The sequence below is a fragment of the Rhamphochromis longiceps genome, linkage group LG7, assembly GCF_057381845.1.
Source record: "Rhamphochromis longiceps isolate RC_006_pf linkage group LG7, R_longiceps_female_GT1.1, whole genome shotgun sequence".
Classification (NCBI taxonomy): Eukaryota; Metazoa; Chordata; class Actinopteri; order Cichliformes; family Cichlidae; genus Rhamphochromis; species Rhamphochromis longiceps.
Genome location: NC_140563.1, coordinates 53,167,763 through 53,192,538, shown reverse-complemented (window position 1 = coordinate 53,192,538; position 24,776 = coordinate 53,167,763). Strand labels below are relative to the sequence as shown.

General features: G+C 38.4%; 1 protein-coding gene and 1 pseudogene across 2 annotated transcripts in view; both read right to left on the bottom strand.

Annotated features, from left to right (window-relative positions):
- fibcd1b (fibrinogen C domain containing 1b) overlaps positions 1–24,776 on the bottom strand; it is a 123,336-nt gene that overhangs the window by 8,309 nt on the left and 90,251 nt on the right. The gene's annotated exons all lie outside the window — the stretch shown is intronic.
- On the bottom strand, positions 20,492–22,133 carry LOC146666329 (uncharacterized; annotated as a pseudogene).

The following is a 24,776-nucleotide window of genomic DNA, read 5'->3' as shown; positions in this document are numbered from 1 at the left end:
GCTCAGGTGTAACTCTCTCTGTTAATTAAATGTTATTGTTAGGTTATTTAAAAATGGATTCTGGTACATGGGAGGATTTTGAGGTGTTTTGCTTCAGTATTAACATGCTGATTGCTCTGCTGGGGCAGTGATTCTCTCTCTTCTCGCTGATTTGCCATTTAAGAGAAGCAAAGGAGGCAGTCAGAAAACTTGTCCTCCTGTCCTCCTGCGCGCTTCACACGAGCAATTAGGGCATGCTTTCTTTGTTCCCTTTGTTCTAGCTATAGTGGCATATCATTATCTATTTTGATGTACTGTATCCTTTCTGCAGCCCGTTAATATTAAAATGTTACAACTGACCAGAGACTAAACCCATGTATATATACATGGGAAATGCAATAATTAGATCTTCAGTACAAATAGCTGAAAATAAATGTGGTTTTCTATAACAATGCCAAAAAAAGAGAAAAGATACAAAATGATTTTATTTCAGAGCCAGTAAAATATTTAGATTTGAATTGCTTTTCTTGTATAGAAGCGGAATGAGATCGGTGAGGTCAAGGTTGGTAGTGCTACATTGTGGAAGCCTGTGAGGCTGAAAAATGAAGCTAATGCCAAAAAACTGCAGTTGCTCAACTGACCATAGGCGACCTGCTCTTCCGTAGACTCACATGTTAACATAGTACAAACATTTTCTGCTAAAGTCACCTCCACAAAGGATGATGCTTCCGAGCTCATCTGTTTGCAGCTATAGCGGTTGCTGCACAGCAAGAGTGTCCTAGTTTTAAATGCACATGCAGGCTAAGCTCCTTTCTCTGTGGATTTTGCATGTTTTCGCTGTGTGGGTTTTCTCCAGGGATTCTGGCTTTCTCCCACATATCTGTTAGATTAAATGGTAAATCTAGGTGTGGATATGAGAATGAATGAGAGCGTGAATGGTTTTCTCTCACCCATCCAGAATGTATCCCTCTTTTTGCCCTATGACAGTTGGGATAGGCTACACCCCTCCAAAACCCCAAATTTTAAGTCTTAAAGTTTTGCATTATTAGAGATGCGGTCACTTTGAGTGACAGGCTGCCTGCTGGGCACCTAACCCAAGTCACTCAGGTATCACTAATCAGCAGTTATATGTTTCTATGTCACGCAGCCATACTGTCTGTGGATGTACAGCTGTCACCCGAGGGTGTGAGGGAAGTTGTATCTTTGTCCTAATTGGTCACAAAACAGAGTACTGGACAGATATGATAGCAGTTCTAGAAGAACGTAGGAGATCAAGATTCAGTAGGGTTCAGCCTCTGGGCATTATTGAAATGTGTACCAATTTCATGGCTACCCATCTGATAGTTGCTGAGAGATTTCAGTTTGGACTAAAGTGGTGGACTGACAGACTGACAACTATTCTATTTAAATATAAAACATTTCAAATTACCAACAGAACACAAGCTGTCTGTTAGTACACTCTTGGTTTTGCGCTACTGAACAGAGTTGGCTGGGAAAAGAAATTCAAAAATGTTCTGGTACGTCAGAAAACATTAGACAAACTGGATGATGTAGTCATGAAAAAGAAATTACACTAGTTATACTATAAGTCCAATGTGGAACTTTCTCCTACTTCAAACACCAATAACAAGGTAGGGTAGACTGGTTAGTCCTGTTAGTGAGGTTTCATAGAAAGCTCCTGTACTACGTTGTCCCTGAGAGGTGAGATGCACTGCAACTTAAGAAAAAAGCAGCAAACAGAAAGATGCTGGAAAAGCAAACAGGAAGTTTAATGAAAGACAACAGAAACAGTAAAAGACACAAAAAAAAAAAACAAAAAAAAACAACAACAAAACTTTAAGAGACATCAGAAGTAGAAAAAAAACCAATGGACACAATGGAAGTGTTTTTGGGGAGACATTAATGTGACGGAACAGCTGTAGAAATGAGAGAAACAACGCATGAAAAGGATTTAAGCACCAAGACACGTTTAAAAGAAGCAGAGGATTCTTTGCTGTTGTGAGACAGAAAAAGAAGCAAGGTAATGTGTGTTTTAATCATGATTTATTTATTACTGTAGACACATATTTGCTATTAGGCGTTTACTATTAGCTTGTCACGGTTGTGAGACACGTTATTGTCTTTCCCCCCCAAAAAACCACAAATACAGTGTTTTGTGATTTGGTTTTTTTTTTTTGTGAACTTTTGCAGCATTTTTCCTATTTGCTGGTGTTTTCAAAAGTTACAGCCCTTTCAAGGCCACCTTGGATAACATCAAGTTTTGATTCCTTTTACTATAAATGTTTAAATCAAACATTCCTGCATATCAGAAATGAATGTGAGCTTACTGAAAGTATCGCCATCACCAACAAAGCAAGGACATCGATACCAGCTTCTATGATGCTAGAAAAATGTCCTGGTGAGGTAATCTACCCCCTCCTACTAATGCTATCCAGCGCTTCAAACACAATATAAATGAGTAGCAATGTTCCTTAACCTTTCTTCATAAGATGGATCTCTACATTATACAAAACTACCCGTATAGGGATAATTACTCTGTGTAATGAAAAGAGGACAAATAATACTGGCAAAATCCTCTTATTTTGAACAATCAATGTGTTTACTGACAGGGAATCTCATTTAGAGTGTGCCTGATTGCACAATGATGGAAGAACAATCTATAAGCGTTCTTTGCTTTTCAATTATCGATGTCCTTATTTCTTTTTCACAATGTCTTTACCAACAAAGTTGCAAAGCTAAAAAGTTCTGCGCCCTAAACATCTTCATCCAGCTGACTGCACATCAGGTAAACAGAAGACAAAGAGTCTTCTCTGCTAAATATATGAAAAGCAGACCAACGTTAAACTTAAAACACACAAATATGGAAGCCAGCTATCGATCCTCTTTGGCGATAAATGTATGAAAATGACAATAGAAATGATATATATAACCCGCAATACCTCATTAAACTAGGTCATGGTAATCTATAACTCATTTTCACAACAGGTTTCTGGGATATAGGACAAATTTAGCTTGTTTAGAACAAGAAGACAATAATTTGTCTTTTTTTTAAAATCTTTTATTCATTCTGAGAGGGCATGTTCCGCTTCTCCCAAACTAAAAGGAAGCAAAGCTCAAGCCTTCCTGACATTGATTAAACCATTACCATCAGAGGCTCTCGCTCCCTAAATGTGATTTTAGAGCTAATGAGACTGACATCAATGGTTTGATTAAAAATGCAGAAGACCTCTGTGAGATGCCTTTGTGATACTTGCTAAAAGGGCTAAATATTAATGATTTATTTCCTTTTATTTGAAAAATGTGTAGGGGAATGTATTTGATGCTTTTAGGGTTAAAGTCCTGCTCTCAGAGTCTCAGTGCCGTGCACGCAGCTCTACGGGGCATAAAAGAAAAAGAATTTAAAAAACCCCCCAGATCTCTAAACCCAACAGAGGAATGATTACACTTCTCTCTGCCGTTTGTGACATTTCTCGAAGTTAATTATTCATCATGCTTTTCTCCCTCTGTTGCTGGGGGGCAGCTCCTGAGACTGTTTCAGTAGAAAAAGGAGAAAAGGAGCAGCACTCTTCCATCTCCTCCTCCTCCTCCTCCTCTAACCCTCCCACGATAACTCAACCCCTCCCTCATGTTGTCTTTCTTTTACTCCATCGCTGTCTTTTCCTTATTCTTCCTGTCAAGCAGTTTTATTCTACAGAGATTGTGGATGTTGGGGGTGGGAGCGGACGCTCGAAGAGGAGCGGTTATTTCCATAGCCACAAGGACAGTTCTTCTGCCCTTTGCCATCAGAGGCTAGGCTGGTTGAAGGGTTTGCGAACACGCGTCTAGTGAAAAAGCTTGCTGTCGTCTCCTCTTAGGGAATACAAAGGGCTTGCTATCGTTGGTTCTCCCCTTGTCATCAAAAGATAGGAGTGGAGGGAGAAAAACAGAGACAGGTGTGCGCTGAACTCTCTGACTTGCTGCTCCCTCCGAGCCAACTGTGACATTTGGTGGGACACAAAAGCAAAAGAATTTTATGATTAACTGTCACACCTCTGACATTGCTTTGCCTGTTTGAAAACTTTCCTCTTGCAAATTCGAATCAGTCAGTTGTTCTAGAAACTTGATATTATTTATCATAAACAGGAAGATGGCATGTGGACGCTTTAAAAATGTATGCTAATTAATACATGTTCTCTGGTTATACTGGAACTGGAAAGTGGAAAATCTTTTCCCCTTACACACTCATATTTTTGGATGTTCCGACTGCCTCTAGATCAAATGAGATATGGTCTGAAACGTGGGGGCTAACATGGTCCTAGATCTTTCAGGCTTGGTAAGAAGCCTTACACACACACCCTGCTTTTAACCGATCGAACAAGTGCACATGAGCCTGATTTAACAATATTCAAAAGCATTTCGAGAGTGAATACAGAATATTCTTTAGCTGAACGAACACTTCAGTAGTACTATTTATTCAGCAACAAACACACGGTAGCGTTCCCCAGGCTGAGTCTAACTTGGGAATAATGATCTTGGGAATGTTTGTTCACTTTGCCCACAGCGCCCTCATTACTGCTGCTAGGAGTCACTTGCTTCATCTTTGAAGATAGATACATTTTGCAATATATTATTAATACATATTGTTTCCTTTGAGTCTTATGGGTTTCTGAATAGACAAAAGCTCACTGAGCCGCATATTCAAGACCTCCAGCATTTTCACTGAATTAAATTCTGCGGCTTTAATGGAAGTTGTCTCGCGGTGCCCGCAGATGGAGGTGGTTCAGCATGGCTGCAGGTGTGAAGATGTGGCTCTGCAGAATCGATAAATGGTTTGTAGGATGACAGCATAAAAAAAAAAAGAATTACACTGCTAATCCATGACACTCGACACTGAAGCGTGACATCACTAAATGAAGTTGTAAACTGGGAGGATATTTCTTACTATTTCAAGGTCAAGGGTCATATTTAATTAGGCAGAGTTGACACACAAAGCTATAGAATGAAGGATCACGACGGGTGGCAATGCTGTTAGTCTGGCAGCCCAACAGAGCTGTTGAGTGGCAGAGATGAGCAAAAGAGTCTTATTGCAGTGTTCCAATACAACGTATAATTAAATGCTAATCCGCTGCAAAATATGTGTACTTTAAAATTCTCTTTCTCAATCAGGGGCATCTCATACTGCAGTAAAACAGTTTTAAGTGGGAATTGGTCTTTTTTTATCTGCTTCAAAAAGCAATATTAAAAGTGACCTTGTTGCATAATGTGAAAATATTATAATATAAATCAGCTGGTCTTTCTAAATTGCACAGATAAAAGCCAGTTGTGATATTACCATCTTTTTATTTTTTGTTTAAATCTCTGGTGTGTGTTAGTGGTTGCTGACTAACTTGATCGCAAGTACTACTGCCATGCACATGATGGAAAATTAATGGGATACCACTGAAGTGGTATTCAATGATGTACAAGTAAAACAAAATGCAAATACAGAATTTAACTATTTAAGAATGGTTTGCTATCAGTTTCAGTATAACGTGTGATAAAACAGGAACTGTATATATAACGAATATAACAAACACACAGGCAAGAAAGCAGAGGAAGTTTAAAGGTTTAAACAAATGATCATGCAGGATTAATATTATATGTTCAACAGACAGGAAAAACAAACAAACACACACAAAAAAACCTACCATGTCGTCAAATAACGAAACACTAGTTTTCTGATCCAACACAACAAATACTGCATAGATTGTTATTTAATCTAATTTTATGCTAATAAACTGGAATCTGTCTACCAATTATTTTTTACTTTTACCTCATGTTTAAATAATGTATCTGTAACATTAATTAATATTTTTCCCCAAATTTGTTCATAATTATTTTTTATTATTTTAGTATTATTTGACAAAAGTCAAGCATGTTTAACTGTGTATTAAAAACTACTTCTCTAACATTTACTGACAGTCAACAGATGATTAATTAGTTATCTAACCTGTTCCCCATTTTTCATGTTATTTAATCATTTATTAACTTTTTAGTAAATAGTTTGAACTGCAACTTGTAGCTCTCAGTTATAATTACCATATCAAAATGTTGGGATGTTATTGGTAATTTTCAGTAAAATGACAAAGGTGGTGTTACATGATTACCATACCATGCCGCACAAGTGCTACACACAAAATTGAATAAAATTGAACATCATAAAAAACTACAAAAACAACTATAACACAATTTCAATTTTTAAAATTGGCCAACGTAGGTGACCGTCTAATGTGCAGAGTATGTAGGAGCAAATAGTGAGATGATCTGAGAGATCAGACAGGAGTGCAGGGGTAAAGCAGCTGAGGTAAGGCGGGGCTATACCATTTAAGGATTTACAAACAAATACAAGAACTTGAAATGGACTCTAAAGTTCACAGACAGTGGAGCAAAGTCAGAACATGTGTAATGTGCTCTTCTTTTTATGTGTTCCCAATCAAAAAGCATCATTTTGAACCAACCGGAAGAAGGGCTAACTCCAACACAAAGTGCGACCCAGCAATCAAACCAAGACGTAATAATGGCATGTATTACTGTCTCCAAAGATTTTATCTCTTTGTTTATTTCCTTCATATCATGTTAATGTCTACTTATGTTGTCTTTCCTACTGCGTACATGAAGCCACCATAACTGCAAATATCTCCACTTCTGTATTTGAGCTCTGCTGAAATCTCTGAAAAACAATGAGTACCTGCCGCTGCTGCTAGTGACAGCTCACAGTAAGACACTAACTTTGCTACGAGTCTGCTCATGTTGCTTATAATGTAGCTTGAACAGTTTAATTGCATGTTTGCATTGTATGGTTCAGCTACTGCTAGCGAGCTTGATTTGGAGCTCTTCCAATGCAAACTGCTGTCTGTTTCGCAAAGCTCTTCCTCCACCCAATGCATTTTCTCATCATGACTATTATTAATGACTGGGTATGTTTTTTTTAAATAGATGAGGACAGGCAAAGGTTGATGTAACAGGTGAGATGCAAAGCTAATTGGCAGGTCACAATGATGTACTGTGATGTAGTCATGGCAGTGAGTCTTGAAAACATTAAAACTAATGGCGTTTTCCTATCCAAATAACCTCTCCGCTATAGTTCAACCAAGCAACCGTAGCAATCAGCAGTGCATTAAGAATACATAGCTCATATACTGTTACTGTCTGATACACAAACAGAAGGATTTATAATCTTAAGATAGGTAATAATTATTTCACTTCATTACTGGCTGGCTCTGTGCTTATTTCCTTTACTTCATGACAGTGTTTTACCATTAAGATCCATGTGATCCTGATATGATATGTGATGCATAAAACATTGCACTTGCTCAAAGAATAATTCATGCAGACCAAACAGAGGACAGAACAAGGATGTCAAAATGTCTGCTATAATAATACATGTGCCTGTGATTACTGATAGTAATCTTATTGCACATGTTAGCATTCACATGGATAAAGAAGTAACTTTCAATATCAGAGGTGCTATTGTTAACACATTTTTGACCAACTAAGCCTATATGAACTAATCCTATCCTAATTAAATGTAAATAGAATATCAGATATCAAATATCACTTTGCAATTTCATTTTCATTGCAGTATCAGCAAAAAAAAAAAGACTATTCGTGCATTTTCTTCTCCTTATCTAACTGCTGAAATTAAAAGTGGCCTTTTTTTGACAAGAAATACAACACTCAGTTGTCTGACAGTGACCTTAAAATTAATAGGCCATTTCCCAACTAATTCATTCTGACTAAAATCCAGCTGAAGATCAAGCACACCTATAAGTCAGCAGAGCTAGCAGTGAAAGCAAGGTGCCATAGGTTTGACTGCCATTCAGTAGGGAATTAGTGCCTTTGATGGCACAAGTGTAGATAACGGGTTATTCAGGGATATGATTAATTAGGATTACTGTTCTCTGGTTTGAGGCACACAAACTGATCTGAACTGTAACAGAAGAACTAACATCATTAGAATGCACACAGCGTTAGGCCGGCCATGGGTGATGCTCATTATATTTTAGCTCTGTGTTTTTAGAAAAAAATGCATTGTGTAAAATCCCAAATGTTCTGTACCATCAACTTTTTATACTAAACATGCACCACTTTAAGTGTACTGTATGTGGAGGACATGGTTTGTCATAACATATTAAACACTTAACAAGGAAAGGAGGTAAAAAAAAATGCTACTACAGTGGCAGAACCTCTGCTGATTTCTGAATGTATTGTTTTATTAACACTTAAGGCAAAGGATGACTACCTGTGATTCTGCTCATTATTGCTTTCATTTATTTCATTTAAGGTGTTTTGTTTTTCTATTCATTTCCACCTTTTTGTCTGTGAATTTCAATTCCATTACAATTTTGGTTTATTTGCCTAATGATTTGTTTTCATTTGGTTGTTTGCTCTTTCAGGATGTTTAATTTTTTAAATTTACTTTGATTTACTCACAGCACTTCACTTCACAGAGTATTTCAAGGACAGCGTTAGTGTGCAAGGAGGCTGAATGTTATCCTTTTGGACCATTTCAGATGTATTTTTCCCAAACCATGAGAGTGCCAAACATAAATCTTCAAAATTGCTGCTGAGGTCCCTGCCACAGCCAAGACAGCTCGCTTGTTTATCCGACTTAAACGGGATTCATTTTTTTTACTGATAAGAAGGTCAGGTAAAACGCTGCGATACAACAAATTTAAATCTCTGAAGTCATGCTGATTTTAATGTTGGCTCGCGTCACATAAGATTAATTTATCCACCTCACATAGATGTCAGTATTAGATTTCGGGTTTGCTTTCAACCTCACGCTTTTGTGAAACGAAACACTTCCAAATGCCATCCACCGGGCAAAATAAAGGAAAGGATTTTGCTCAAGTGGCAAGATTAGAGTCATAAAATCATGAGAGAGAAGAATGAGAGCCAACAACCCATCACATCTGATATCATCAGAAATTAACCTTCGGGGTGGAAAAGACTGAGCCAAGAGTGGTGAAGGGAGACACAGAGGGAAGGTGGAGGAGAGGAAAAGAGGCAGGTAGACAAATGCTGAGAGATTTGGCAGGCCTTCAAGGATGTAATTCTAGGAGAAGACCACATTAATATTTAGAGGTGCTCTCAGGTAAAACAAAATGAGCAGAGCAGCCCCAGCTTGACAGGAAGGACTGGCAACAGACGGCATGAAGATCCACTGGGTGCGGAGTATTCACACAAGAATAATGCTTTAAGGTTTTCCAGCGGAAGATGCAATTTTCTAACAAGCTAAATAGGATGTTTAAAAGGTCACATACAGGTTAACAAGCAGTCCAAAATTGTGAAACTCATTGAAATTAGGCGCTGAAATTAACATACCTAATGTTTCATTTTTCCACATAGTGTAGAAAAACTTCCTTTGATGAATTAATTTAAATAATATATAATTTCTGATAGCATATTCTAAAAATTGCGCAGTTATGGTTATAGTTTATTTATATATGTTTGCATATACCCTCTTGCAAAAGTTTCACAACTACAACATATAATTTTCTCAATTGTGTTATTTATCGAACATTTTCCCCCGAAATTTGTGTTGTAATGGAGATGACATCGTGTGGCAGCATGACAGCATGTGATGGAAATGATATGTGACACCCAATATTGTTGGACAATGTTCAGTTTAATTATCCCTGACACAAAGTAACATCAATTTTGAAATGGATAACTTGTGATTTTAACTTACGCTATCAGGTTTGATTTGGTATTTCAAAAGTAAATTAAGCAAAACAGTTTAACAATCAAAAGCTGTAAATTTATACAGCTTGAAATGACATTTAATGCTCTGAGCACAACATTTATGAAGTTTGGAATTAGTGAGTTGAGCTTCAAAATCAAATCAGATTGAAACTATGCTTTACAAAGTTTGAAACTGTTAACTTCAAAATTAAGCAAGACCAAAAAATCCCTTCCTCTGAGCTTTAAAAGTGAGCTTAAATGTAATTTACTATAATATACTACTGTTGTAGTTTAATTTTTAACTTCACTACCATACAATATGGGTATATGAATGTAAAGGACTTTGTTAATTGTTTATTTTAATATACAATATTTCCAGTTATATCAGCAGCTATTGTCCTTCTTACTTGTACATTCAAAGGAAATGTGAGCTCTTTGAAAATTTATTGAAAATTGACCTTGATTTGTTCTTATTTAGGATCCTTCTAGGGAAGCTTACCCCGTTTTCCACCCATGTGCCCCCCCCCGACACATACCATACCATATATCTGTAAACTGTCAGTTTTGGATTATGCTGCCAAAATGATCTTTATTATTTATTATATAATTATACAGATATCCGGTCTTTAAGTGATGACGTGACGAATCCTACTTCCGGGCCTAAAGTAGTCTGCGTTTAATATGGCTTTTGTGTTGTTAACACGTTTAATGTTTTGTATTTTCTTCTATTTAATCTCAAAAAGCTCCTAAAACAGTCAGTGATCACTGTTGACCTCCCTCGGCTTTTATTACCACTAATCATTTATTTAAGCTCAGTTTTTAAAACCTTAGGATGTAACTACAGCCCAGCCCATGCAGCAGTATATGAATGACTAACCTCGTATTGTGGATGGATTATCTCAGTTGTTCTCCTGGTTGAAGTTTGGTCCTTTTACAGCATCCTGCCATGCGATTACATTTGTTCCTGACCACCGAGAACACTCACGTTAACATATTATTAAACATATTATTATTATATTATATTATGTTTATATTATGCTAACATAGCTGTGTCGCTAGCGGTCACGTAGCACATCATTATATACCAGCTAGCCAAACTTCAGTAACCCTACAAACGTCACTGCTGTTTAGTTTTCTGTCTTCATTTATGTTGGAAGTGATAACAGAGCTGTACGTTTTAATTTGTTTCCAAAACCCCGCAGTCAGGACATGCTATATTGTATTTAGATAGAAGCTAGCGAGCTAACTCCCTGCTAACTTCTAACTCCGTTAAATGTCATAAATTCCGTTTTCATGGATGCCTGGATGTTAAACTCAATTGTTACACTTGGTAGAACAGAACGCTGATCATTTTATTAAAGATGAAAGACTTTAGACAGTTTTTCAACTCTCAGTAATGCCATAGTGATCGTTTGATATATGGACCTGGAGCGGAGTTTAGGCCCAGACACGGCTAGTGACATCAGACTTAAAGACCAGATATGTCCCTTTAAAGCCCAGAGAATGAATAGGAGGAAATCCAACTAGGGAGAAAGATTGTATTAGATAAGAAGAAGAAAAAGCGTCTGAAAGCGTAACGGGGAGGGAGAGAGGGTTCTTATTCAGCAAAGCATGAACTGCATGGAGTAGATTACTGAAACGCCACTGAAATGAAAGCTTTGATCAGATGCACATGACACAATTCTGGGCTAAGCATGGGCACTGTGCAAAGCATCTCTCTGATTCCAAGGTCAAAGTAATGAGAGGCTTGAGAGGGAAAGTGTCCAACAGGGCAACACATCTTCAGACCCTCCAGCACTGTTTGGTTGTAATGAGGTTGCTGAAAGGTCACCGCTAATTAAGCACCAGGCGCCATTAGAAATCTTTGACTTTTCAAGAAGTCAGTGCACTCAGTTGTCATATGGACAGAAAGATTTTTTTTCTGACCGTTAAGCAAATAAAAAAAGAAAAAATCCCTGCCTAATTGAAAATGAAGGCTAAAACAGAAGCCAAATTGAGGTATTTTAAAGGAAGTTTGCATAATGACCGATACTGACCTACAAAAGTGCTATAGATGCAGAATATTCCCAAGAATGTTCTCGGTTAATGATGAGATAATGACAATCGAGAGATTCTCAACGAGACAGGAACCCTTACTGTCTAAAGTAGCACTAGACTGTCTGACATATGTTTAATTCAGTGAGAGAAACCTACTCTTCACAGTTACCATAGCCTCCTCCCTTATTTAGACTCTTGTTCACAATGCACAAGCGCAAAGCGAGGATGAGACCCTGCAGAAGTGTGTGCTTATCTTGGCTCAGAGGAGTTGAAGCAGTGCTTGAATTCATAAATTGTTAATCTATATGTTGTTCTGTTGTCTAATGTCTGACCAGGCATGAACAATGACGCACGGCTATGTGTACTCGAAAGCTGTTATGTGCTTTTTAATTGAAAGCCCTCAAGAAAAGCAAGACAAATGATGAAATGAATTATTGCATGAAACAAAATTGGAAATGGAATTATATGGTGAGAAGCTGGGTCCTCAAAGACCTTTCCGTCACTGTCATTAAGGGGATCTATTCAGTAATTCCTCAATAAAATTTTCAATCGTCCCATCTGTGCTCGTTCGACATTCTTTTATGAGCAGATTCTGCTCATAAAGATTGTACATCAACTGGAAGGTAAAAAATCCCTTTCCCCTTTTAAAGATCCTTCTGTGCTGCATGGACCACACCAGACTCTGGTACCAGCACAAGTAGAGAGGTGGAGCAATATACCTGTAGGCTGGTAAAGAGAGGCTTCAAATAAAGTACCTGGGTCTTGTGGAGAGGAGCTCGAATAGCTATCGTCCTCATACATATCGAAATTACTGGGAGAATTGCTCCAAATTGCAGCTATCTCCACTTCAGCACTGCAATCTTGTGCAGATGGAGTGTCTGCCAGGGTACAGCTGCACCAATCAGAGACAGTGTACCCTCCTGAAGGAAGCACAGGCAGAGCTGGAGGCCAAAGCATCATTGTGTCAGCGTCAGGAGTGATTGGCAAGGCCTCGGTTGCTTGGCTGACTGGTTCCCCGGACAGCCAACATCACTATGTCAGACTCACTGAAGAGGAATCATACTCTTGAATAATTGATTGAATATGAACGCAGTATTGGAGGAGCTTTAACTGAAAACACTTACAAGTGTTTTAAATAATAGATTGCAGGGGATTGTAGTCTTTATTTCCCTTTGTCATATGGGATATGGTATCATATGATATTTCACTGTATTTTCAGGCAGCTGGGTTCCAGAGTAATCTTAATCAGATCCCCTGGGTTGAACTGCACTCTCTAGCTTGTGCTGCCACATTAATCAACATGCATTGAAATCAGAGGCGGAGCCAGACATTTGAAACACCCGGGGCTTAGCCCAAAGAGTAGTATGCATGTGGGATTTTTTTTTTTTTTTTTTTGGGGGGGGGGGGGGGGGGGGGGTGTAGAAATGACTAAAAGATTAATAGGCTCTGTTCAAAAAAGAATGACTTCATATAGGGAAAAATATATATCACATGTGCAGGACACCTTAAACTAGTTTTTTAATTAAGCAGCAAGGCAGAACAAGGTCAGGGCTGTATCAAGACACGAGGACTAAACCCCAATTCAACCAGACCCAGAACTGATCCAGAATTAAAACAGGACTACAACAGTTCAAAATCAGGACTACTGAGGACTTAACCAAGACAGAACCAGAATCAGAACTAGATGATAGCACTAAAAATCATCATAGACCTGCACTACACTTATTTTTTAATTCTACCAAAGTCCACTATTTAGATTGAGAAAAGTTTATATAATTATTTAGCCTTGTTGTGCAAACAAGCCTGCAGAACTTAATAAATACAGAATTTGAAAAATAACAAACCTAAAAAGAAACACTAGGTACGAGATACATGAGGACCTATGATACGGTGATACTTTTGGTAAACAACCATTTGACTAACATGTGTGTCTCACCTGCTCTTGTTCATCTGTTCTGTCCTCGTTCTCCTCTCTCTCCCTCTTTGTGCTGACAATCATCAAATATACAGTTGAAACCAGATATTTACTCTTCAGATAAAAACACTTTTTTAATTGTAACATCAAATCAGACTAAATGTTTATTTTTTTAGATTGATAAATATAAAAACATATTTGTTAACTTTAAGAGTAAAGAGAGAAACTATCTGTATTTCTTAATTGCAAATGGCACCAAATTGTATTCAAACTTGAGCCACATTTATGGAGCTCCACAGTTCTTTTCCTGGTGTTTTGGTTGATATCTCTTGATTTTCCCATGTCACAGAAACAGGCTCTGTGTTTTGCCTTATATGCATCCACAGCTGTGCCACCAATTTACTCACATGGACTCTACTAACCTATCAGAAGCTTCTTCAGCTCAGAATGGAATCGTCTGGAGTTTTCTTATTAATTAACAATAAATTTAGTGTACATGTACTCCTAAATTTGATGAAAGTGATAAAAATAGCTCTGTCTCTCTTTATTCTGAAATTTAACTAATTCAAAATATATTTCAATATTTATCTAAAACAAAAATTTACTCTAAATTGATGTTGTACAGTAAAAATGTTTTATGTTTTCTCCCTAAAGTGTATGTAAATATCTGGTTACAAATGTGAATATCCTGCTGTGTACTGAAATCCCTCTTGTTTTGCATAGAAATATACTGAACAACATACAAAGCATAATATATAAAATAACATTTACCTGAGTTTTTTCTTTGAAAGAACCCTCGAATGTCCATTCTTATATTTCAGTACATAACTGAAACCGATTTAGTCGGGGAGGGTAAGAACTGAAAATATGAAATAAACACACGTAAGCTAAGACTCTCTAAAAAAAATAGCATTTGTTCGGCTTTTCATTTTGCCATTTGTTGATTCACTTGAAGAGCAAGTAACGTAATATTGGTCAAGTGATCAGTTTCATATCAATCTTTCGTGACGCACCGTCATATTTACATTATTTATACGGTACGAATGATTTGCTTTGGTACCTGGTCAAACTTAAGCTCTCCTTAGTATGGCTGGCTCCGTCTCTCCAACAGCGCACTCACGGGCAGCAGCTGCCCCGCCCCCTCGCTCAGTCGCTTAGTGCCTGAGCTTGGATCATACCAATATCAGGGGGGGATTCACGCACAGTCGTAAATTCCCACAGTGTGCACTATGTGCTTCGAATATTGTGTGTACTTTTTGTTTTATACAGTTGTCAGCCAGGCATCTAACTATGAAAAAATTACACTCCAAAATACCCCGGGCTTCTGACAAAACAACCCGGGCTTAAGCCCCGTAAGCCACCCCCACGCTCCGCCCCTGATTGAAATGCATTTAGCGCACAAATGCAAATGTAGTAGATTTCCTAGTAGACTGCAAGATGTAGTCTAAGTGGTGTGTTCCAAGAAATGCAGAGTAGCTAGAATTGAGGTTTCAAGAAACACATGCTCATCACATACATATAAAAGTGAGTAGTATCAAATATCTGAGTATGAATTAAATGATTTGTAATTCCAAAGGACAAGGATCTACAGAGAGATGTACAGCTTAAATACTGAGAGAGAAACATTGATCTGAAACGCAACATCTTGGTTGAAAGAGATTAATGTAAGTCAGTTCAATGAGCACACTGAAGGCTACGAAGGAGGCAAAACAGAGCTTCCACACACCCACACTAAAAGACACAAGTCAATGACCTGAGACAGACATCATTTATCTAGCGCAGTATATGCATTTTAAGTGTATTGTACCTTTCCAAGGCTTTATGCTCTTCTTTCCGAGTGTTAAGTGAATAGTTAGGGACCAAAGTAATACATGTACTTTATAAAGCCCCTTTCATATGGAGCCAATTATTATGGCAGCAACTGTATGAAACACTGTTGCAGAAACACTCTTAAAATTGTACAATGTGTCACAGTGAGGAATTAAATATAGTGTTAGCAAACTGCCGTGGTTGTACTAACTCATGAAATGGTTTTCTGGAATATAATTACTAGCGGGTACGGCTGGAGGGAGGAAATCTGCAGGGTAGAAAGCCAATGGCAGTAAAAAACACAGACCCACTGCTGGTGGGCAGATACTGGAGGTAAAGAGCTGCACAATGCACTGAAAAAAACACTCGGCTTCATCCATACGTGATCAAAGTAAGAATTCTAATGCGTATGTTGTTGCGAAAGACTTAGTGGATATAGAATTAGCATTACTCTGCATAATTCCAAATGCCTGACTCTTTAATGATAAAGTGTGAATCTGGGCTGATCGGGAAAAGACAAAGATGACATTAGGATCTGGGGAAATTAAGAGTAAAGGTTCCTCAGACTGTTCAGTAAATTACTGTTGTGGGAACAAATCTGGGAGTAACAACTGTATGATGGGCCAGGTTAGATGTTTTTTTTGTTTTGCTTTTAAAGACTTGGCAGTATGCAAGGCACACCCTAAGTCAAAGAACACCTCAGCTAAATAATGAGTGATCCCCGCATGTGAAAATAATTTGTTTGTGTTTTCAGCGTTGTTAAATGAATCGATCGGTGTCGGTATATTTAATGATGACGCTACAAGCTACGGGCTTTTAACAATAATTACAGAAGAACAACATACCGTGTTTATAAGGTGGGAGTATTTACCCAAAGGTGGGAGTGATAAATGGATTCACTGTGCTTATTATCGTTTAATGGCATGCAAACAAAATTTTATTTCTTTATATAAAAAATACACTAAAAAAACAAAACACAATAGTGTTTGATTAATGAACCACAGAAAGGTTAACAGCTAACTACCTCATAGTTGTCTTCAAAAAAATCCCACTAATATATTCTTATATATAAACTGGCAACTTGTTTCTTAGTGGAGACTGGAGGATTAAATGTCACCTGCTGTAAATAACGCAGGCTTCTGAATTTAAGATTTGCCTCCTCAGGCAGAACAAATCATCTAGCGACGAGTTCTGCATTATAGAAAAGACAAATGGCAAATTATATATAACATTTTTAATGTCCAATCATTCATACAGTATGGTTATGGGGGCTATTGTGCGAAGCAGAGAGAATGAAGAGTTTTCACAGCTATGCAAAAGGAGTTTTTTTAGAAACAATGGAAGCGACACATGGGGGATGGATGGTGAGCGCCTGGTGGAATAATGAGGCTATTTATTCCCTCTAACGGGAACAGTGAGAGTTCAGGGGTAGACTGTGTAGAGCCTTCTAGAGAGTTTCTCTAAGCGGCAACCTTCCTGTAAGGTACAGTAGTTTCAAATCGTCTTCTTATGCACATTATGTTTATGCATGTATGCGTATTTTACTTGTGCAATGCAACACCCCTGGCAAGAATATGCATTCGTATAGGGGTGAAATTCTGGGAGCAGTCAAATATTAACTTTGTTCATTATAAAGAAAAAAAAATCTGATCTAACTTTTCTTAGTTTTCAGCTTTAGTCTCTCTTTTAATTCCCTTTATACGTCTCTTTCATCTTCACAACCCACTGGATTTTCCTCCTTAACCACTGCTTTCTTCTCTTCCTCCACTGTGAGCTGTTCTGATCGACGCTTGTTTTCTTTTCTGGTTATTTCAACACCTATATGTACATTTTTTCAACCTTACTATCTTTCTAACTCCTTTAATGTCTAAATATATAATCTGCTTCATGAGCATGGGCACAGTAGGGTGTCCAGCCAAAATCCCTTCACTTCAAATGAGGTTAAGGCGTCGCGTATCCGTTAAAGACTGGAGCAATAAATCTTCCAGAGCACAATCAATCAGCAATCCATCCTCCTTTGTCCACTAACTGGTGGGCAGCAGGAGATACTGACCCCTGACCTTGCTGCTGTCAGTAGCCCTACCACTGCTGAGAGAAGATGCAGGACCACATGACTGGAGTGTTTGACAGATTGTCAGAGTTGAAGAAACGATCTACTGCAATTGTTTTTATCTGGGTTCATAGCTTCTCTCAGAACAGGTCTACTTGTAGTGTAATTGGAGTTGCTGTCTGCCTGACCTTTCCAGTTCCGTCTTGGACTGCAGCGTTGTGCAAAGTAAAGAAAAGGGCCAGCTTTATAACTTGTCCCTATTAGTTGATCAAATGTTTGTTCAAACCCATGAAAACTTCCCTGGCTTATTGCAACAGCAAGAAACTGTCCACAGTCAAAATGATGGGTGGGGGAAAAAGTACGCGCGCGCACACACACACACACACACACACACACACACACACACACACACACACACACACACACACACACAAAGAGCAAAATGAGCTGTCATCCTCATGGGAATAGTGGTGTTCTTTGAGCTGTGCTCTCTTTGTTGATACAGTCCTCCTTTAGATTTTCTACTGGGTGATGAGAATATAAATACAAGCTTCAGGATGCAGCATTGTGATACATGCGCGCTGTGGAGGATAACTGTGTGTAAGGACGTGCTTATGCACGAATGTGTGGGAAAGAAAAAAGATGAGGAGGAATGAAAAAAAAAACAGGGACATACTGTAGGTAGAAAAAGTGAAGATGTGCACTGAATATAATGGGTGTATTGTGACATACAATACTTTAACCGTGTGAATCATGCTCCCCAATTCTTGCATTCATGCTTGAATGTGTGTGAACAGTGTGTCTATAAATTCCTTGTTTTGTGTCTTGGGCATATGTGCTTAAGAGTCTGTGGTAAAAGTATTCGCTGCCATGTACAATGCTTCGCCACTATTCCTACAGACACCTTGATTTCCAAATGGAAAACAGTCAAGTTTTCTTTTCTTGTCCTTATCCCTAAGAATGTCTGTTTCTGGAGTGGGCTGATAATAGCTATATAACAGTTTTAGCCAGCTCCTGAACTCTGTGTGGGGTAGCTTTTGATGCTCTGACACCACCCTCAATGCAGTCATTGTAAAGCTCTCCCAAGTTCTCAAAGATAAAAATGTCCTGACCATCCACTTCCCTTTCATCAGCTTCCAGTTATCTTTACATTACATTGAATATGAACTTTCTGTGGCTTACTTGTCTATGACTGTGATCTGGACAACTGTCAAGTCAGCAGTCTTCCCCGTGATTGTGGCTGTGTGCACTGAACTAGACCGAGAGATAAATAGTATTAGTACTGTTTGAATAGTAATTTTCTCACCCTCATGAAATATTTTGAGATACTGGATTTCCGATTTTAATGAGCACTAAGCCACAATCATCATCAAAATTCAAACAAAAAAAAGGTTTGAATTTTTTTTTTTACTCTACATGCGATGAATATGAGATATGTTGAAGTTTACTTTTTTAATTAAACTAGGCAAAAGAATTTTCTGTTTTTTGAGAGGCACTAGAATGCAGCTTTATATATATGTAACAAACATCTATTGCTTGATCATAAGAGTTCAATTACAGCACTTGCATGTGCCCCACTCGTTAAAGGTGAGCAATATGTAAAGTGGTTCACACAATTTTCGAATTGCGTGCAATTTTAGTGACAGACAGAAGAAAGGACTGTAGAGGAGGAAAAAAAGACTTTATTTTTTTTTTAAATTTCTTCCCAGTGGCTGCTGTAAGTGTATCTTGAGGTAGGCAACCAAGGAATGTTAGATCACAACAAGGCACTCTTCGAATAAAGGACGACTTCCAGGCAGAGCAGTCGAGATGCATGGGTCTTATTAAATTCTACGCTCGCGCTGCTGGGGACCATCGCAAAAATGATGTGACATTCTCTGGGCGTGCTTAGGAAATAAAGGCTCATAGAATACTTGGAATAAACAAATTTAGTGGTGCTTAAAGATAATAATAAAAATCTCAGCTGAGGCTACAAAGTGCAATCCTCGAATTTCTGAAAACATTTCTTTTCAGACATCTTTTTAAAAGTGCAAATAGCATTGATTTGTATCTTAATATTATTATAATTCATTCTTTTTTATTAAATTGTTGACATTTTGCCTCATTTCCTCCTAGATTTTCATAAATTTGCTGCAAATGAAACCCCCCTATATTTTGCCTTTAGTCTTCAAAGTCTTCTGATCTCGTACGTGAAAGAATGGGTCATTGTAAAGCGCTCACTGAATTTTAGCGTGGACGATAGTTCATTAAATTTCCTCCCTACATAACAATAAAACTACAATCGACTCCAAGTAGTGTGTTTAGGAACCCCAGTGCTGCATCACATCACTGCTGTACATCACTTTTCTTTCTACATCTGCTCTGACATTAACATCAGCACAAAAACTGTGCTGGGAGCTTCATGGCATGGCTTTATAAGGCCGACCAGCTCCTGTAGGTGTATTGTGTAGGAGGTTCAGTACTTTGGTCCGTATTGTGTATAATAGTTGCACAGTCAGACCCCTACATTCTATTTCAACATGAGTAACCATTTTAATCCCTAAGCCAAAATTTATGTGAAATAATATCACACAGTAATAATTCCTGCTCTAAATTCTAGCTTTGCAGACTCTGATTTGCATCTCTTGTTATAAGATATGACATAAATTGTCAGAGAAACAAGGACACGATCCATAACATTACCATCCACTTTTAGTTCGAACAGCCTGAGGCTGAAGCTGTTTTTTTCTTTTTTTATAAAGAAGGAATTTAATAAAGCTTATTTTCAGCTCACAGCTTCTACAGCTGGCTTATTAAACAGCTGAGTAACTGCATTAACATTTTTGTCTTGGATTTATGAAAGCCTTGGTCAAGATTTTTTTCTTAAGTGCTTTTATTCTTCTCAGGACATGAAAAAAAATGTTTAACTCTTTTTTTTTCAAAAATATGTTTTTTTATAAAGTTATAAACTTGTCCACTCCAGTGGACTACATGCGCCTGAGCACTTAGCATGAAATACTGTGAATTTACTGTAAAAATTAATTACCTTGTGTTCTATTGTAAATATACAAACACTTGTTTGCTTGTATCCTTTGAAAAACATCTCAGCAATTTTTTTGGAACTTTCAACTCATAAGGCCCCAATGTTTAGACGTAAATAACAAAACCAATCAACAGTCCTAGCTATGAATCCTACACCTGAATATGGCAAACTATCTCCAACAAGAGAAACATTTTTGAGTCTACACAGTTCTATAACGATGCAGGACAGTATTACCAAGCCCTTAGTAGCATGCTGGAAGAAAACACAAACTGACATCTTAGTCTCTGCATCTCCAAACAGTTCTATGTTCATCACACCTAGGCTGTGCGAAAGTTTGCAACGCATCCAGGGCACAATGGCACACAGCATTGCATGCAGATGTATTTGGTCTTCCGTGTGCACACAACATCATGGCACCTGTTTGCATTTTTCACCTCGGTCAGTTGGGGCCAGTGATATCCTGTGGCAAACCTGACCTCACAGGCTACTTTGGTGACTGCTCTCCACTTCACGGGTTGTGGGGTCCCACTGGGTCTTCCTCTTTTGCATTGCTGGAGGGAGAATCTCTTCTCTTGTTACTGACAGTTCTTTCCCATACAAGTTGGTGTTGTATGTTATATTATCAATTAGATCTGCTGGAAACAGATGTCTGAAGAAATCTATGGGATCCTTCCCCTCCACATTCAATTTCCACTCTCCTAGAAAAGGAGGCAAGTCTCCAACCAAGTCATTGTCTTGGACTTTCCAAATATTTTTGCGGGCTTGAGTATGGTCAGGTGCCATGTACCCATCTCCCACAGCTCCCTGATCATACTGACCTTCCTCTTCATCCTGCCCCTCATCGTTCTCACTTTCTGCATCCTGACTGTCTGTGTCTTCATCATCCGTAGTTCCTATGTCTCTGTTCTGCTCTGGCAGCCACTCTCATCATCACTGGACTTATCACTGAACTCCTCATCACTGCACTCATCAATGAAATCATCATCACTGGAGCTGGATGGAATTTCCTGGACTATTCTGTACGCTGCCTTATTCTTTGCTGCATTTGAAGTCTACAAAATATGATAAAATAATTATTATAGTAACTCAAACTACAGCTGATCGGCACAGAAATATATATTTTAAATGAGTAGCTTATAAATGTAACAATTATATGCTTAATTATAACCAAAACAGTCCCAAAAAACAGTGAGACAATTTATGACTTATGTTAAAAAAATATAGTGGGTAATGCATGATGTCCACTACAGTGGACACATGGTTAATTGTAGTTTTCTACATATTAGACATAACAATTTCTTATTCCAAACAGATAATATCCTTCCCTAGATGTTACTGCATATCATCATATTTTTTTTACCTGTTGGGCTCTTTTAGCATAGAAGGATTGACAGGATATGCCAGCAGTGGTCGGCAGGGGTGACAGTTTGTCTGCCATCTTTGATTCAGAGGAAATTTACTTGCAGTTGCACTAACTGAACACTGAATTGACCTCAATGGAGCATGGCAGCAGAGAGCACTCTAGAGGCTAATATGCAGTTCCACCATAGAAACCAATGCATTAAAGAGATATGTACGTTTTAGTAGCTGTCCACTCCAGTGACCACTATGCATCAGAGGGTTAAAACAATCTATAAGGGCTAAATGTGCTCCCTGCAGGATGGGGCAGACAGATTTTTGCCAGAAAGCGGGTATTGTGACAGCGGTGACAGCGATCAGCATCTCCGCAGGAAAAAAAAGGAAGGAGCAGCACGGTGCATCTGTGTGGGTGGGCTGCAATGCTTGGAAATCCAATGGGACAAGGCCAATGTAGGAGTGTGTAAACAGTCCCCTCTAGAACAGCTTGGTCTAAACCGAGAAATTTTCATGGCAGCCACAGTGTGAAGTATGAAGGCTGTGGTGAAAGCTGAGTCTCAGATAAGACCAGTGTGCCCACAGTTGTAGTCACTGAAAAGAGCAGTGAGGAGAACACACATCCCTGGAGAATGCCAGAACTGGATGCAAGTTTCCCTACTTTCTCTTCACTCCATCCTGTTTTTTTTTGGGGAGGGGGGGGGGGGGGGGTTATGGAAGTTTGTGATCCAAAGGTTGAAGTGGAACATTGTGTGCAAGCTGCGGGAGTGAATTTTAAGCAGTGGGAGTGCCAGGACAAGAACTGGGACTGATGCATAAAAATTATGAACAGTGCTCTAAGCATTGCCTAAGTAGTCAACTTTTTTTAAAACCTAGAAGATAAGTGAACCCGGCACAGGGCTTGTGATGTGCTTTACACCGACTTGTACTACAGATGTGAGGCAGGACCCTGTGATGCAGGATTACATGTGTGTGGCAGGCCCATAGAACAATTTGGAGAAAGAATTTGAGTATTTGATTATTTTTGCTGCAGAGCTGTGACTGGAGCTAGTTGGTCACCACAAGGACACGTGAAGTAAAATTAGCTGGAGCTGTAAGTTGTGCAGTTGAATGGCTTGGTGCCAGGAAGAGGTACGAGCTTTGATTTTTTAGTTAATCAGCGGTGCATCTTTTGCATGCCCACTAAGCTTCATCAGACCCATTTCCCCACTGTATTTACTGTAGGCTTTGCAGACTTTATCTTTTGCCTGTGAGCCGAAAGAAGATGAGTGATGAGAGGGTCTAAAAGCTGCTGAAGAACAGGGCAGTATACATCCTTTAATACTCCGTGACAGTAGGTTGCCCAGTGGGATTCTTCATATACTGTGTGGATTTGTGCAGTTCTTTGCTGAAATTTGCTCTGTTAAAATCCCCTGAAATAATGAGAAGAGAGTTTTGGTTTCTTCTTCATACTGGCTATCTGGGCAGCCACACACTGCAGTGCAGCACTCACATCAGCTTGTGGCAGGATGTAAACACTCGCCAAAATAACAGGGAAAAACTCCTGCGGTGGATAAAATGGCTTAACGTTAATGGAAAGAGCTTAACAGTGAGGGCAACAGATTTGATTTTACATTGTTATATCAATAAAACCGACTTTTTCTCATATAAAAGCTGATTCTATCTTCTCTTAATACACACTCCTTGAAGTATAAAGCCAAGGCAAGCAGGTATCATACAGGTCCAAGTCTCAAACAGAGGACTGCATCTCCTGATGTATTTCTGCCCCTCAGAAATGTTGAAAATCACAGAGCAGTACAAGTTTCTGCATCATGCAGTTTGTGATTTTATAATTGCCAGTTTCTTTACATGACAAAGCAGCTGGATTCTCAGAGCTGTATTCACGAGGAAAGCCACAGTTGGGTTGGACCAATCAGCATCTTCTTAAATCTGATAAAAGGCAGATTGTTTATCTAATCAACTGTTAAAGGTAAATTGACTTTTATATATATTCTTTTTCTTTTAATCCTATTAGTAAATGAGGGGAAATTTGGGATTGCCTATGAAGACTTAAGCATGAAAACTGGAGGAGCTGGTATCAAACCACTAACCATCCAAAGTTACATTTTCTGAAATAAGAATGAAAAATAAATAAATAAAATCCTGCTAGTGTCAGTTGTATGCAATCTAACATGCTAAAAAGTAATCTAATGAAATCCTAACTGTGGTTTTATTTTTGTTTTCTCTTTGTCACGCTGTGCCTTGTGGTACATTGACGTGGTTGGTTTTTTATCAGCTTGCGGTAGACAGTGATACTGTAAATGGACTTTTGGCCAAATGGCCCGCTGTGTGCCTGCTCTTATTCAAGCAGCTCTGCACAACTTTTCAGATGGTTCTGTGTACCAGCTGCCACATCAGATTAGTGTCTTCTTAGAGATGCCTCTTGCTTTACAGATTATTCTTGCAGGGACATTTAAATGTGCACTGATTAGTGAAATATAAGCTGCAAAGGGGTTGCAGTATAAAAGGAATGAACATCTATTTTAAATTGGGGTGCACCGATTTTATATTTGAATTGGCTAATGGACTGATCATGAACTCTAAACGCTGTGGTATAGGATATTGGTGAAAATGAGCTTTCCACTTAACTCAGTTTTATAGTATGTTGTTTTCTATACTGCATTTAGCACATTTATATTCTTGGATATATTTATTTGCCATATTTTTATTTGCCAAGTCAGGAAATAAATATCCAAGTTAAGCCTGCTGAATTACATGGATTACAGCTTATTATTACAGCTTACTGGTATCAGATCAACACTGATATCAGATCATTATCCATTATCTGCAGATACCTTGAGCTGATACATTAAGCCAGCACTGAATGGTATCGGGATTGTTATTGTATTAGGAACAGTACATCTCTG